Raw genomic sequence first — 17,229 nt, 5'->3', positions numbered from 1 at the left:
TAGATACTGTGAAAGGGTTGCTATGCCAGCCCTCCACGATGATGATGTTCGTCCACCATTATCGATGAAGACCTCAACAACTCATTCTTTCGATGACCGGGCTCTGTGCATCCGAAGATGACTGATCAGTCCGATTTGGGCGTGTAACGTCCTGTCACACGTCGGGCAGACATGTAATGGTACTGTCGATGATGTACGAGCAGCTCTGGATTTGCGCAGCTCGCGCTTTTTTTCAGCCTCAGCAATACGCCTTGCCTCAGAGGTATTACTGCCTGTGTGAATGAGGCTGTGTCATGCTGGACGGTTCAGTGCGAAGGTTTCCCATGTGGTGGTGTTGATCTCGAAGGACTTCAAAGAGGTCTTCAGAGTGTCCTTGAACCGCTTCTTTTGTCCTCCCTGGGAGCGCTTTCCCTGAGTGAGTTCTCCATAGAAGAGCTGTTTAGGAATGTGTTTGTCTGACATTCTCACAACATGTCCGTCCCACCTGGTCTGGGCTCTCATCAGCAATGTGTGAACTGACGGCAGACTGGCTCTAGTAAGGACATCAGTATCGGGCACTTTGTCCTGCCATCTGATTTTTAGAAGCTTTTGCAGACAGGAAATGTGGAAGTGATTGAACCTTCGTGCATGACTCCGATAGACAGCCCGCGTCTCGCAGGCGTACAGCAGAGTTGGAAGCACCACTGCTCGGTAGACCTTCAGCTTCGTTGGTAGGCTGATCCCTCGACGTTCCCAAATGTTGGAGCGCTATCGGCCAAATGAAGAGCTGGCTTTACGAATTCTGCAGTTTACTTCATCATCGATTGACACTGCTCGGGAAAGGGTACTGCCCAGGTACGTGAAGTGGTCCACTGTCTGAAGTCTCTGTCCATTTACAGTGATGGACGGTTCTGAGTACGGAGCGTAGGGAGCTGGCTGGTGCATGACCTCAGTCTTCTTGATGTTAATGGTGAGACCGAAGTTGTTGCATGCAGTTGAAAACTTGTCCATACTGGCTTGCATTTCTGGCTCTGTACTAGCATTCAGAGCACAATCATCGGCAAAGAGAAAGTCTCGAAGTACAGTTTCCTTCACCTTGGTGATGGCACGCAGTTGCCTCAGATTGAATAGTTTCCTGTCAGTTCTATACTTCAGGCCTACTCCTTCAGTGCAGTGTTGAAAGCCATCAGTCAGAGTGGCAGAGAATATCATGCTGAACAAAGTGGGTGCTAAAACACACCCTTGTTTGACGCCGTTGGTGACTGGGAAGGCCTCAGATGTTTCACTGTCATCCAGGACACGAGCCATCATACCGTGATGAAATTGAAGTACCATTCATATAAATCTGTCTGGACAGCCAAATTTCGACATGATCCTCCACAGGCCCTGGCAACTGACAGAGTCAAATGCTTTTGTGAGGTCCACAAAAGTTGTGTAGAGTTCATGATTCTGCTCTTGACATTTCTCCTGTAGCTGATGCACAGTGAAGATCATGTCAATAGTCCCACATCCCTTGCAGAAGCCACACTGTGATTCTGGCAGTAAGCCCTTCTCCAGGTGAGTGATCAATCAGTTCAACAGAACCCGTGCAAGAACTTTCCCCGCTGTAGAAAGCGGCGAGATTCCACGGTGATTGTCGCATACCTGGCGATTGCCCTTCCTCTTATAGAGGTGCAAGATGGACGCATCTCTAAATTCTTGTGGAATGGTTCCCTGTTTCCAGAAGGACTGAAACAGCTCAGTGAGTTTCCGTAGCAGCACGGGTCCACTGACTTTGTACACCTCTGCTGGTATGGCATCTGACCCTGGGGATTTGCCACTTGACAGCGGATTGATAGCTTTCTTCACTTCATCCTCTTCTGGTGAAGCATCCATGGAGTCATTGACTGCAACCTGGGGCATCTTGTCAATGGCCTCATCATTGATGACTATGGGATGATTGAGAATTGCTTCAAAGTGTTCAGCCCATCTCTGGAGAATCTGCGTCTTCTCTGTAAGGAGCACAGTACCATCAGAGTTCAGGAGGGGAAAGCTCCCAGAAGACTGTGGACCATAGAGTGTGTTGAGGGCTTCATAAAACTGCTTATAGTCACTCCTGTTCACATATGCTTGTATTTCATCTGCTTTGTCGCTCAGCCACAAGTCCCACATTTTGCGCAGTCGGTTCTGTACTGTTCTGCGAGCATTGATAAAGGCAGTCTTCTTTGCTGCTGGGGATGGATTGTTTTGATATGCACGATGCAGGCAGTGCTTCTCAGCAAGTAAGGCCTGGATTTCAGCATCATTTTCGTCAAACCAGTCTTGCCACCTGCATGTGGAGGGCCCCAATACCTTCGATGCAGCTGTATGGACAGTGTTGCAGAATCGTTCCCAGTCTTTCTCAGTGTCATCCTCAATACGAAGATCAGCAAGCTCATTCTCTAGGTCTTCCGCTAGATTTTCAGTGATGCGGCTGTTCTTCAGCTTCGACACGTTGATCCTTTTGAAAGCCTTACAGCCTTGTGGTCGTCTCTTCAGCATGATACGGAGCTTCATTTTGGATACTATGAGCCTATGATCCGTCCAACAGTCAGCACCACACATAGCTTTTGTAACCCTAACATCTTGTTTGTCCCTTCTCCTGATAATGACATAATCGATCAAATGCCAGTGCTTGGAATGGGGATGCATTCACGAAGTCCTGTTACGTGTAGGAAGGCGGAAGACCGTATTGCTGATCAGAAGGGCATGTGCTGCACAAGATTTCAGCAGTAACAGGCCATTGCTGTTACACTTTCCCACTCCATTTTTCCCAATGACCCTTCCCAGGCTGCGGCATCACATCCATCTCTTGCATTAAAATCGCCAAGTCCTCCATAGTCTGGTGCAGAAGGACGCAATGTGAATGGACCAGGAGAGGGGCAAAAATGTCACATTGAGGCACATGCAGAAATTCCAGTACCCTAAACAATTGGCATAGAAGGGCTGTGCCCACAGAAACCAAAGGGGAAATGTTGGAGGAGGTTGCATCCTCACACCAAGCCCTAAGTGTAGGGCAGGAGGGAGTGAATGTGACCTCTTCAGCTACGCTGCATTTCACCCATCTAGGGCTGGAATCCTCTGACTTTATGCAGGGGGAGTGGATTTGACTTGTAATGAATGAATGAATATTCACTACTGGAACACATCACACCTTTCTGTTGTGAAAAAGAACTCAAGGAGGAAATTGCAGGGTTCAGATAAGCGAGACAGTGAGAGATGTACAACTCAGTCAGTATCTCATGTGTTCTCCAGAGCAGAAGGGGCAGACACATTCTTTTTTGTGTTCAATTCCCTCAGCCCCAGTGTGTCAGAGCACAGCTGGGAAACAGAGTGCAGTGGTAATAGGTTTGCCATTTTGGACAGAGCTCACCTCAGTTCACCTCAGAATTACAGAATTATTCAATCATCTTAGCTACAGGACATAAGTCCCTTACAATTTAGAGTCCCTCCCAGGGGCACACTTGAGTTATATGACCCATCTCCAGCCTCCCAGCTGTGCTTTGGCAGGCTGAGAGGCATGCATGTACACTGGTAGTTGTACTAAGCACTGATTCAAAGGGCAATCCTGTGACCAGTAACAGAGAGGCAGATTACATATTCACAGTAGGAACAGTCTTACAAGATTTCATATTGTGCTGCAATGGATAAACATTTTTTAAAAAGTTTAATTCTCTTGCCTGTGTGTGTGCATGAGCATGCAAGTGTCTGGTGCTTTCAGCACACTTTATTTAAACAGCTGGCCTAGAGAACAGCACTGCAATTCCACTTCAAAGAGTAAGGGGCAAGACACCAAACTCTACTACTCACCTCATGATTGAAATCTTCTAAATTAATTCCTAAGTGATTGATTTACATTAAAAATATTGTGACATCATAACAAATGACTCATATGCCTACTTCTTGCTGCAGAGCATCCTGAATATTTCTCAATCACTAAAAATGGAACCCACTATTGTAATGTACTGCTGTGATCTTTGGGGAAAAAATTCTATTGATTTCCATAATAAACTAAACATAAAGCAGAAGTTACCCAAGATTAGAGAACAGAGGTACACATGCCGTAAATCAGTGTGTCTTAGCAAAAACATATTAGACCTGATTTGCACCAACATAGATAAAGAGACAAATCAGGAGTGTATTCAGTTGAAGTCAACCGATTAAATAAGAGGAGAATCAGGCCTATACTAGAATGTAAGGTGTTTGGGGGACTGTCTGTCCCCCTCTCTGTTTGCATAGTGCCTTGTACAATGGAGCCCTAATCTCTGAGGCGGCTCTTGGTTCTACCATAATACAAGCAATACATTAATAATATACTATATACAATATACTATAAGAGCAAGTATAGTGTGGACGTGTGATTATCCATAATCCATCTGATAGATCTGCACGGTCTACTCTACAGATCTGGAGTAAATTTTCTGGGAGTTGATCAGAACTTTGGGTGGCTCTGCACCCTCTGTATTTCAAGAAAATATATTCAAATATGAACTTTTAATACTTTGCTCAAAGCGTTAACACTGCACATTGTTTGCTCTGTTCTGAATGTGTACAAGGAGGCCTGCTAGTAAGAGATGAATGCCTAGTGCCTGGCAGATGAGGTCCTGCCTCCACGTTACCTACTGTTCCCACTACAAATGCCCTCTAAGTTACCTACTATCTTGACATGCACAGTTCAGCCCTAAAAGTGGCTAAAAGTTTTTTTTTCCATCTGAGAGGAGAACATGTTTTGCTTGTGCTCCAATGGGAATTGTTAGTCTGGACACATTTATTAAGATACAGAATAAGCAGAACTGCCAGCAGGATGCTCGTCAAACAGCCTCAAGCGGCGTGAATGACAGAAAAGTTGCAGGGGACAACACTGCACCAGTGCATTAGTTTCTCCAGCCTGTTTGGTATGCAATGAAAACTCACACCTCTTGTGTGACCTTTTTAGAGTATTTGCCCATTGAATTGCATATATTCATGCAGCCTGACAGAAATCAGGCACAACAAATATGCTCCATGCCCAAAGCGATTGTCAAGGCTTTTACAATTAATGCCAGCTAAATGGTTTTTCAGTATTGCCCACTGCCCACCCTTCTTCATAGTGTTCACATGTTGCCTAAATAAAAAGGAGAGGACATGGTTCTATGTCTCAGAACACTGACATAATCAAATCACTCGTGGTGAGAGAGCTGGAGGTTCTTAGCATTTAGCTGTTCCAAAGGACAAAAGAGGAAGTGAATGTTTAAAGCACAGCACTGAGAGTGAGATTCATGGATTCTTAACCTTTGTGGTTTCCACAAAGTGTTGAGCACACACCCTCTGAAATTCAAAACCCTTTAAAGGTATCTCGGGGGGGAGGGGCACCAAAAATCACTTGTCATTTTTGAGTTTTCATCCAAGTCACTGCACAGCCCTGAACAAGAACACTTGGGGGGAAAATTGGAAGAAATTTTAATTTATTTTTAATTGGGAAGGGATGAAATGAGATGGATTTTAACTTCCAAATTGTAGGGTTGCAACAAGATCTACCACCATCTCAGGTATCCAAGAGAGCTGGGATCAGAGCCGAGGCAGAAAGTCACAGGGTTCCATAATGAGAAGGCAAGTGTTAATTGATAGACCCCCCCCGCCCCTCCCGAATCAACTGGGGATTATTAGCCCCTCTAGAAACCCTTCTTGGAGCAGAAATATAGAAATTCCACAAAGATTATGTCTCTACTGCAATCACAGGGTATGACTGCAGTTCGAATAGATATACCTGAGCTAGCTTCAATCTAGCTAGCTCAGGTCCCAGAGCAGTGAAACTGCAGTGTGCAGGCAAGTCCTGCGGGTAATTCTCAGGGTTCTAGGTGGGCTTGTACATGCTGTGCCATAGCTTCACTGCTCCAGTACCCAAGCAAGCTACATTAAAGCTAGCTCAGGTATGTAAATCTTGGTGAAAGTTTGGTGGTTGTTCTACTCCCAGCAACTGTCTTTTACACCCAGTGACTGCAGTATAGAAATACCCAAAGAGGGGAAGGAACCATCCATAGGTTTGGAGTTTTGTTCTCCTTATTAAGGAATCTGTGTGTTATCCTTTTGGAACAAGGATGAAGTTAAAGACTGGTTTAAAGATTATTTTGAATCTCTCCTAGGATAAGAGGGATTCCCTTTCTGGAGCAGGATGGGATTTAATGTGTGTCACTTATTTTTTTTTCACCTTCTCTAGGGGCTCTTTGCCTTCATGCAAAGGAGAGTATCCAGGAACTGGGTCTACGTTTCCAGCCCATGGAGGTTTGGTCTCTCGTTTACAGAGGGGGACCCAGGAACTATAGTTGTGCACAAATTGAAAATCAAGCTGTACAAAAAGTCCTTCCATAGAAAACAAGGTTTGGGGTGGTTGTGGGTGTAAAGCCATACTCCTGGATAGGTTGTTGGTGGGGAGTGAACCTGGGACCTCTGGATCTAAACACATGAGCCACTACCGCATGAGCTAAAAAAACCAAACAGTTGTGTTACCCAAGGCTATATATAGCAGACTCACTGACTTCTTTTGTGGCCCAGCCACACCAGAGAAAGATGGAGAGCCACACTGAGGGCTTGGCTACACTTGCGAGTTAGAGCACATTAAAGCAGCCCCAGGTGTCCTAGCTCACTACCTGTCCACACTGGCAAGGCACATAGAGTGCTCTGACTCCGCAGCTAGAACACTCCTGGTACTCCACCTCAGCGAGTGGAATAATGTTTGATGCACCTTGGCTACAATGCCCAGGCACCAGTTTGAACGGGGTGTTGCATTACTGCGCTCAGATCGGCCTCCAGAAACATCCGATAATCCCCTTACATCAAGTGGTCACTCTTGTCATCGTTTTGGAATCACTGCAGGAATGCAGATATGCCCTTTCAAAGCTCCGTTTCTGACAGCCAGCTGCTTATCTGCTCTGAGACAAAGCAACCATTACTGTGGAATGCTGTGTGAGAGAGAGAGAGGCAGCGGGGGAAGGGAGGGTCTGCTGCTGTCTGAACTTACAAGACAACATGCTGACATGCTCTCAACCCCCCAAAAACCCACTCTCTCTCCCCCCACATACACACAACACACTCCCTGTCACACTCCACCCCCCCCATTTGAATAGCACGTTGCAGTCACTTGCATGCTGGGATAGCTGCCCATAATGCACTGCTCCCAATGCCACTGCAAGTGCCGCAAATGTGGCCACGCCAGTGCGCTTGAAGCTGTCGGTGTGGACGGACTACAGTGCTTTCCCTACTGCGCTTTACGAAGGCTGGTTTAACTCAAAGCACTCTACATCTGCAAGTGTAGCCATGCCCTTTGGAAGTAACCTCCAGAGAGCAGGAGAAGGTCAGGAGAATTTAGGAGACCAATCCATAATACTTCTGCCTTGATACAAGGCATGAGTCTATAACTTCAAGTGCAGGGCAGCCGCAGTCTCCGCCCTTTCCTTTGTACTAAGGGCCTAGGGGAAGAACCCCTGACAGGGGCCATCATAGCAAGAATTGTGCATCATGATTCATTTCTTACACAACTGTAGAAACTCTAAACAATGAGTGGGATATTAGCACAGATAGCCATCAGTGCAAGACTTAGGATACAGATCTAGGACCAACAACAAAGACAGGTTTAAAAACCAATAGTGACAATTTCAAGTCAATCTGCCATTTTATAGACAACCAGTATAAAAAAACCCCACAGAGTTGGCATAATGCAATCACAATATCTCAAACTAGGGAGAAACCGTGCCATTGCACTGTGAAGCAGCTATAAACACAACAACCCTGCCAAGAGGGAATTACAATCTGTAAGCCTCACGATTGCAAGAGAATAGGTTGCTGTTTTCAGTTCAAGGGGTGCAAGCCAACTGCACAAGCAGGTTCTGATGGAAAGGCCTTGATCAAACAGATGGCCAGATAATATACTTGACTCACCACTGCCCAACAACTCCTATCAACAAGTGAACATATGAAAGAGAAGAGTCTCTCTTTATATAGATCAACTCTACCCAGTGAGACGTCTGTTTTCCCTGGGCTGAGGAGGAGGAGGAAGGACTGTTACCTGTTACTGACACTGTTCAAGCATCTCTCTCTAATAAAGACCCCACTCTCCGAGTTCCCAAGCTAAATATACAAAGCAGTGAATCATCTGTGTACTATTCAGAAATGATCTCACCAAGAAGTATCATATACAAGCTTAATCATTTTGTGTTGAACTTAGAAAAAGGAAATATTTACCTGCCCATTGAGGCCTAGTAAGTCTTTGTAATATGCTTTAAATTCTTCAGATGAAAGGTGTGACAGAAATGCCAAGTATCAACATATCAGAATTTAAATGGGTTCCTTGTCTTGCACTGGTCTGTTATCAGACTTCTATTTGCAGCTGTGAAGCCCAGGCACATTGCTCTTTAACACCATCTGTGGAGAAGTTTGTATGTTTTCTGACCTCTGTATATATCTAGCATTCTCCGGACCAAAAGACAAATTCTATAACTACCCATTACACAAACTGCAAATGGATACTATTATTTTTTTTAAATTGTTTGTCCAGGGAATGCAGCTAAACAATGCCCATTTACTTTAAATGGACAGTCCCAAAATAATAGTTGAGAGACAAAAAATTTCTCCATCCAGATTTCAAAGAAAAGAAATGTTCAACTTGACCTAAATATGTTTGACATTATTAAAAAAGGAAAGCTCTCAGTCATTCAAAAGAAAGGTACCTTGAAAGTATATGTCATCTGTTCACAGATGTTCCTCCAATGCAAGCTCTTGCTTTAACTATTCCATTCGGTTAAAATGAAACTTAGTTCTCATGACAAGATGTACACTGCTAGCTTGTCTCTGAAAAGCAGTTGGATTTAAGCCACTCTTGTCTGTACTGTAGTTACTATTTAAAGGCTCAGAGGGAAGGGGGTTGGGGATAAATAAATCCTTGGTAGAGCTATTCTCTTCCTCTTTTTACAGCTTAGTCAATATCCCCTCTCCCATGACACTTACAGGGGAGTAGGGACAGAAGGAATTATAGCCTAAATAAAGTAGTAGAGCAGCAAAGAAAGTTCCTAATCTGGGAGAGTTCTTTAAAGCCATTATGCATTGTTCATAAGGCTTCCTGTAATACTTACTTATTTTAGATTATGATCCCAATATTTTAAATGTTATTCCTTAAATGTTGCCATATGTATGGCATTCATAATGTTATGATGTTAGCAGAGAGCAAGGGTTGAATTGAAGTTTGTTATAAACTGAGGAACATTTTATATTAGAGTTGAAGAGAAGACATTTTTAATGACCATAAACTACTTTTTTCTTTATTAGTTGATTATATAACCAAAAATGTTAGAGCCTTCTCAAAATATTATTCATCATATGCACATGCTGGTTTATTACTGTAGGAGTGGTCTGTATGCTGGATTTCTGACAATTAAATAGCATCTTTAATCAGAAAAGTGATGTGAAATTTCACAATTGGATTCCATATTTTTTCTGCCTTCCATAATAGATGAGTTCAGTTAACAAAAATACTTTCATAACTGGCAGTGCTGTATGTGCCACATAGGATATGATGTTATTTCTGTGTTGTACTGTACTTCCGCACAAGCAACAAAGGCCTGAAATCCACAAAACACAAGTACAATGTACATAAAATCTCATGTTTCAGAGTAGCAGCCGTGTTAGTCTGTATCCGCAAAAAGAACAGGAGTACTTGTGGCACCTTAGAGACTAACAAATTTATTTGAGCATAAGCTTTCGTGGGCTACATCCCACTTCTTCGGATGCATAGAATGGAACATATATTGAGGAGATATATATATACACACACACATACCGAGAGCATGAACAGGTGGGAGTTGTCTTACCAACTCTGAGAGGCCAATTAAGTAAGAGAAAAAAGACTTTTGAAGTTCTCATGATACAACTGCATAATTGCATATGTATAGCTGCATGTATGTATACACTAAGACCATTAAAGTTAACTCATCTTGCCTTGGTACCAATGGGAGAGCCAATGCACTGTAAGAGATTTCAGTCCTCTGTGTTACCGCTATCACAGCAGGACAACACTTAGGCAGCCTTAGCGATACATACACATGTACATAGTCACTATGTGTCACAGTCAGTAAACTAGAACTACAGTCAAAACTTTTCAAATTTTAAAACTGATGAAATTGGAAAAAAGGGGGAGAGAATATCAATGATTTTTTTTTTTTTGCTATTCCTACCACAATTTTTGACCAGTTCTAATACTACTGTAGTTAGCAATCTCCCTGGTTACCAAGAGCATATTATTTCTTATATTATAGCATCTAAAAATGTGCTAGATGCTTTAGAGAATACACTTAAAAATCAGATCCCCGGCCTCTAGAGTTGTAATTTTAATAATGGACTCAGTAAACAAATGAGGCTATTACACCAGGAAGAAGTGGGTTGAGAACAGACATGGTTTACAACTATGGATGTGTGAGAATATAGTTTCTCACTATACGCACACATACATTTTTGAGGTTTCATGGGTGTTTATACATAAACACACCTTTAAAAAAAAAAGGCAATAACCTCTCCCTGCACCTTGGAACCCACCCACAAACAGATGAATAAATCCAAGCTATCTCCCATAAGAGCTATTCATGTGCTTCCCACACACAGCTTGGTAACTGAATTCCGGTCTAATCATCTGTTATATACAGAATGCTAGATTCTACCTTTTGCAGGTAGAGGCCCTCTGGAGCAAGAGTGGAGGGGCATCTTGCAGCCAGAGTCCCCAGGGAGATTCACTACCTTCCCCCTATCCAGGCATGCCTGTTCCCTTTTAACTTTCAAAGAAGTATTAGGGGTCAAGGCCCAGCCAAATAATGGCTGTCCCCTATGTGGGGGTCCCTTGTGCCCATTTGTTTCCTTGTACATCCATACGAGAGCAATCCATAAACTGTCCCAGCTTTCTAAATACTCCAACTACTGTGTGTATTGCTCTTGCTTTCTAATATGCAGTGTATGCTTGCGTATTTCTCTCTATATCCTCTTCCCCTAACAAAAGGGTAATTCATGAAGTATGAACTTCAATACCTAGGAGAGGCCAAAGAGTGGATTTGTGTATGAGAGAGAGAGAGAATGAATGAATACACAGTGGTGCACTATAAAGGTTTTCACAGCACAGTTTTGGGATGGGCACTGTCATAGAACCATAGAAGATTAGGGTTGGAAGAGACCTCAGGAGGTCATCTAGTCCAACCCCCTGCTCAAAGCAGGACCAACCCCAACTAAATCATCCCAGCCAGGGCTTTGTCAAGCTGGGCCTTAAAAACCTCCCTAGGTAACCCATTCCAGTGCTTCACCACCCTCTTAATGAAATAGTGTTTCCTAATATCCAACCTAGACCTCTCCCACTGCAACTTGAGACCATTGCTCCTTGTTCTGTCATCTGCCACCACTGAGAACAGCTGAGCTCCATCCTCTTTGGAACCCCCCTTCAGGTAGTTGAAGACTGCTATCAAATCCCCCCTCACTCTTCTCTTCTGCAGACTAAATAAGCCCAGTTCCCTCAGCCTCTCCTCATAAGTCATGTGCCCCAGGCCCCTAAAAATTTCCGTTGCCCTCCACTGGACTCTTTCCTATTTGTCCACACCCTTCTTGTAGTGGGGAGCCCAAAGCTGGATGCAATACTCCAGATGTGGCCTCACCAGTGCTGAATAGAGAGGAATAATCACTTCCCTTGATCTGCTAGCAATGCTCCTATTAATGCAGCCCAATATGCCGTTAGCCTTCTTGGCAACAAGGGCACACTATTGATTCATATCCAGCTTCTCGTCCACTGTCATCCGCAGGTCCTTTTCTGTAGAACTGCTGCTTAGCCAGTTGGTCCCCAGGTTGTAGCAGTGCATGGGATTCTTCCGTCCTAAGTGCATGCACTTGTCCTTGTTGAACCTCAGATTTCTTTTGGCCCAATCCTCCAATTTGCCTAGATCACTCTGGACCCTATCCCTACCCTCCAACGTATCTACCCCTCCCCCCAGCTTAGTGTCATCCACGAACTTGCTAAGGGTGCAATCTATCCCATGATCCAGATCATTAATGAAGATGTTGAACAAAACCAGCCCCAGGACCGACCCCTGGGGCACTCCACTTGATACCAGCTGCCAACTAGACATCGAGCCGTTGACCACTACCCATTGAGCCTGACAATCTAGCCAGCTTTCTAGTCACATTATAGTCAATTCATCCAATCCATACTTTTTTAACTTGCTGGCAAGAATACGGTGGGAGACTGTATCAAAAGCTTTGCTAAAGTCAAGATATATTAATTAACGTCCACCGCTTTCCCCATATCCACAGAGCCATTTATCTCATCATACTCATGAGTGGAAAAGCCACAAGTAATGCAGGCCATCTCAAAGGAGGTGCTGATAAAATCTTGATACTACCTCACACAAATATGTATCCTATATGCACTGCATGTGTTACAGAAAAACCATGTTACACATGTTTTAGGAAGTTCAAAAATATTAACTATTCTTTGTATCTCTCTACATGTAAAGGCAATTGCCTTATTTACCAGGAATCCAAATATACAGGGCTGAGGGGGCACCAGAAATGCTTCAAAAATTACCTATAGATATCATGACTTAATATGTCAGAACCTTCCACCACTAGAAACAAGTGCTGTCATGTTTCCCCTCCTCCCCCACAGTTGGGACACTTATGTTCAAAGGTTCACATTTTCCATTTCTAGCCCTGCAAGCTCCTCAACTATCAGACCTTGAACTCATCAGTACCAAATGGAATATGCCTGTCCTAGGAAGGTGTAATTATGGTTGGGAGTGGGGACAACTGGGAGAAAAGAGGGATGCATTTCTGCAGTAGGCTTATTTAAAAAAAACCCACAATGCCATCTATTTTAAGTTGTTTGGAGTTTTGAGAATGTTAGCATAAGCCTCAGGGGAGATGGACTAGTGAGAAGGGAGCAAGTTAAGTGTTCAAAAGTGCCTGATAATCCAGTTAACATATGATGCTGCTATTTATCGCTGGGACAGCACCTCCACATATTGTAGCATATTGCTTATACATATATATGCCCTCTCTAATAAGTTAAACCCATTTTCTTTGTTTACACTGACAGCAGCCTTGAAATTCTGAGTTCAGATTAAAAGTTCATTCTTGACTGTCTCCTAGACACTTTCTCATATATGGTATGAAAGACCAGTTAGTGTTCCAGGGCTGGAGTAAAGCAGAGAGGCTTGTCCTTGATCTATTTCCAAATTTATTTTTACATATTGTTCGTATTGCAGTAGCACATAAAAGCTCTGTCCAAGACTAGGTCTCCACTGTTCTCTGCAATGTACACCCACAACCTAAACATAGCCTCTGCCCCAAAGATTTTACTGTCTAATATTTATGATATAACTTTGTGGTGAGGGGGTTGAAATTTGAAATGTAGCATCATGTTAAATGCAAAGGGGAAAATTATTTTTTTAAACTTTAGGGCCAGTTAGTTGGCCTCCAGTAAGGCTGCTTTGCAAAGCTCTGGCAACGTAAACCAGGCTTAAATTTGCCTGGCATAGAAGAATACCCAGTGTATACACAGCTCTGTGCCATCTCCTGCCAACCTGCTCACCCCCACCCCAGGTACCACAGGAAAAGGGCATAGTACTCTGGTTATTATAGAATATGATGGTTAGAAGGGACCTCAGGAGGTCATCTAGTCCAACCCCCTGCTCAAAGCAGGACCAATCCCCAGACAGATTTTTGCCCTAGATCCCTAAATGGCCCCCTCAAGGATTGAACTCACAACCCTGGGTTTAGGAGGCCAATGCTCAAGCCACTGAGATATCCTTCCCCCCTTGGCAGCTAGAGTGGTCCTTTGGGGTTTAATGCAAAGGACACAACTTAGATCAACCCTGAGGCTGTCTGAAGTTGCTTCTTGGGACAGGACGCAGGCCCTGATGAAGCAGGGAGTAATAAAGATAGCTCGATAGCCACCTTTGCAATCTCTTCTCCAAAGCTATACAATAAACCCAAGTGTCCAGTTCCGATAATATGTCCTGTTTTATATCTGTACAATGCATTTTATATTGTGTTTATAATATGTATCTAGGGATTTTTCATAATGCATACACCCATTCTGCAAAGCATTGTGTCAAAGAGTCTCTAAAATTGGTCTGTTTTTCACATAATAAACCATAATGGCCCCAAAGAAACAATTCTGGTCTATTGTGTAAATGCAGCTGTGAGGCATGGGCAGTATGGTCCCTGTGCTACCATTTCTTATTAATATTTTGTTGAACAAAATTAATAGATGCAGCTTAGGAAGAATAGCTTGAAATTTAAGTTTAAAAACAAACTGTTTTTCAATAAATCAGTTAAAAACAAAGCTTTATAATTTGAAGTCATAGTTACTGTTGTTCTGTTATCGTTTGCAGTCATTTTAAAACGGTCAAGCTTGAATTTCCTGTGCAAATCTGCAGTCCCTATTTTACCTCACTTCCATTTTTATAGATGAAAAATAGCAGAAGCAAATAACTTCAGGCAAAGTTTTATGCCTGTAATTATTTGTGTCTTCAATATTAATCACATAGATATTTTAGTCCCTGACTGCACTATCAAGTTAGTAATAGGTACATCCAAATAACAATTTGTGCCCATAAATAATTGCACCCACAAAACCATGAACAATTATTCACACCTACAAAAATGGAGACCGGTAACTGAAAATATGGCACTATAGGTTAAATTTTGCTTTCAAATCAAAAATCCAACTTTGGGGAAATATGGATTTAGATCGGTAATCAAACCATGCACTTATGACCCATTTCTATTGTAAATCAAGATGTTTTTTCAAACACCAATATCTTCATAGGCAAATCTTCTACATTAAAAGCATTTCTATTTTTATTTGCTGAAGAAAAGACTGATACAGAGAAGTATTTGGGTGAAATGAAGGTAAACTTTAGGTAATAGTGAACTTGATTCTCTAGGGATGCCTTCTCTCCTGCTAGGTTCTCAGCCTTGGTTCCTATCTTGGGGGCTTGATATCTGCACCTCCCCAGAAAAACAAGCAGGTACACCTCTACCTTGATATAACGTGACCTGATATAACACGAATTTGGATATAATGCGGTAAAGCAGTGCTCCGGGGGGGCAGGGCTGCACACTCCGGTGGATCAAAGCAAGTTCAATATAACGCGGTTTCACCAATAACGTGGTAAGATTTTTTGGCTCCCGAGGACAGAGTTATATCGAGGTAAAGGTGTATACTTAACTGACCTGCTTTTAAAATCAGAAAACAGGCATGCAGGTGAGATTGCTGATTCTGAAGGATACATGACAATGGGCAACCATCTCTTGGGAGTGCATAATCAATTCTTCAAGGTGGTATCCCTAGGGTTGATGACACCCATAAAAATTAGTATGTTTACTCTTAAGGTTATTTTTAATGGGATTTTATATAATTTTTGTTAATGAAATAAAGAAGTATTTTCTTTCAAGATTCCCACCAGATTATGAGAAGGAAGCAGTTGCACAACATGGAAAGAGTAGCAGAATGTGTGAAACATTATTCTTTGCAGTTTGCACACAATGACTCAAAACTGTGGGAAAAACACATTGAAAACAGCTATCATGCACAAGCAAAGCAGATTTTGATTATGCTTTCTGTTTTTCAGTGCCAAATGGCAGAGGGAGGACATCCAATTTTATGCTATGAAACAGAATGGGATACACACATGAAGAAGGAGAAGCATTTTCCAGGTGGTATGGAAAAACTGGTCTATGGGATTTCCAAACTGGAAATAGCACATTGTCAATTTTTAGTGGAAAATCCAGCTATCCTATCCATCATTTTCTTCTTTCAATTTTTATGCTTAAACTTAATCCATAAAACGCATGCTGCTCCCTACCCACAGTTTCAACAAAATATGCCAAGAAAACACGGTGTCACTACCTTCAATATTGCTGATGTGTACAGTCCAGAAATACGATCCATGTATATATAAATGCAACAACCACTCACTCTCCAACAATGAAAGGAATATGATCACATGAAATAATGTTAACATCACTTTCAGATCTTTGGGAGAGGAGAGGGAAAGAGGAAGAGAAAACATGGTGATGTCAGGGTCTCTTAGTTGCAGCAAGTCTCAAGTATAAAATGAAGATTCTCATTTACCTGGTTCAAAACCATTTCAATTGCAAGAATCGAAGTGAACACGAGGCTTGTAACATCCCCTCCCACTCACTAATATCTGTTCATTAACTAATCAAAAATGAGTTGTGAATTGCTTATATCATGACATCAGACAACATATGACAGATTAAGGCGCAGTTGTAAAAAAGTTTGTACATATTTATATACAAAACCAATCAAAATCCAAATATTTACACATATATAAACAACTGTATACATTTGACTGTCTCCCTCTTCATCTTTTCTGTGCTGTGTTGTCATCTGCACTGAGTCTGAGCCTGGGTTTACACTGCAGTGTAGACATGCCTTAGGCTGCATCTACGCTATGATTAAGGGTGTGATTCCCCTGGTAATATACACACACTCACGCTAGCTCTCATCAAGGAAGTATGAGTATAAATAGTGCCCCCGGGGTATCCTGAAACCAGTGTGTATGTACTAGTATGGCTCAGCCCTGCCTCCTCTGCTGCTATCTGTGCTGCCGTGGTTACACTTCTACTTGTACTTATGTTAGCTTGATGCGAGCTAGTGCGTGTATGTGTACATGAGCAGGGGAATCACACCTCTAATTCATAGTGTAGATGCAAATTCAGGCTCAAGCCCATCTACACACAATTCTAACTCAGTCCCAAGCTTGGGCCCCAGGACCCTGCATGGGTGGAGAGTTTGAGCCCAGGTCTCACAGGGGTTCAGGTTCAAACTTCATCTTTTTGCAGTGTGGACACAGTTTGGACCCAGGACCCCTAGTCCTGGTCCTGAGAGTCCTGCCAATGTGACCCCACAATCTCATGGGACAAAGTCCTGTGTCCTTTCTGTCCCAAGACTGGCCAATCAACTCTTAGGAAACAGAAGCCAAACCCTGGTAAAAGGGTGTTTAACCCATTTATTTTGTTCTGACTACTGAACTGCAAGCAGAGTGAACCTCTTCTTGTGTTTGTAATGGCCACCTACACAAATAAGTCTTTTGCCAAGTGCACTGCTAGCTGACCACAGGAGCACAGCCAGCTTTTGGTTAATCCCTGGTGTGAGGCAAGCAAACAGTTCGACTTTAGCAAGAGTTCCAGGAATGACCATGG

At 42.8% G+C, this 17,229-nt stretch overlaps 1 protein-coding gene across 6 annotated transcripts in view; it reads right to left on the bottom strand.

The window, feature by feature from the left end:
* ARHGAP24 (Rho GTPase activating protein 24) overlaps positions 1–17,229 on the bottom strand; it is a 337,655-nt gene that overhangs the window by 154,588 nt on the left and 165,838 nt on the right. Inside the window, exon 1 of one of the 6 annotated variants that reach the window (XM_054030222.1) lies at positions 8,700–8,719. The exons of the other annotated variants lie outside the window; for them this stretch is intronic. The gene's annotated coding sequence lies outside the window, so the exon portion shown is untranslated. Of the gene's footprint in view, positions 1–8,699; positions 8,720–17,229 lie in introns of those variants that run through there. 6 annotated transcript variants of the gene reach the window in all.

This window comes from Malaclemys terrapin, chromosome 5 (genome assembly GCF_027887155.1).
Source record: "Malaclemys terrapin pileata isolate rMalTer1 chromosome 5, rMalTer1.hap1, whole genome shotgun sequence".
In the NCBI taxonomy this organism is placed as follows: domain Eukaryota; kingdom Metazoa; phylum Chordata; order Testudines; family Emydidae; genus Malaclemys; species Malaclemys terrapin.
This window is presented reverse-complemented; position numbering and strand designations above follow the sequence as displayed.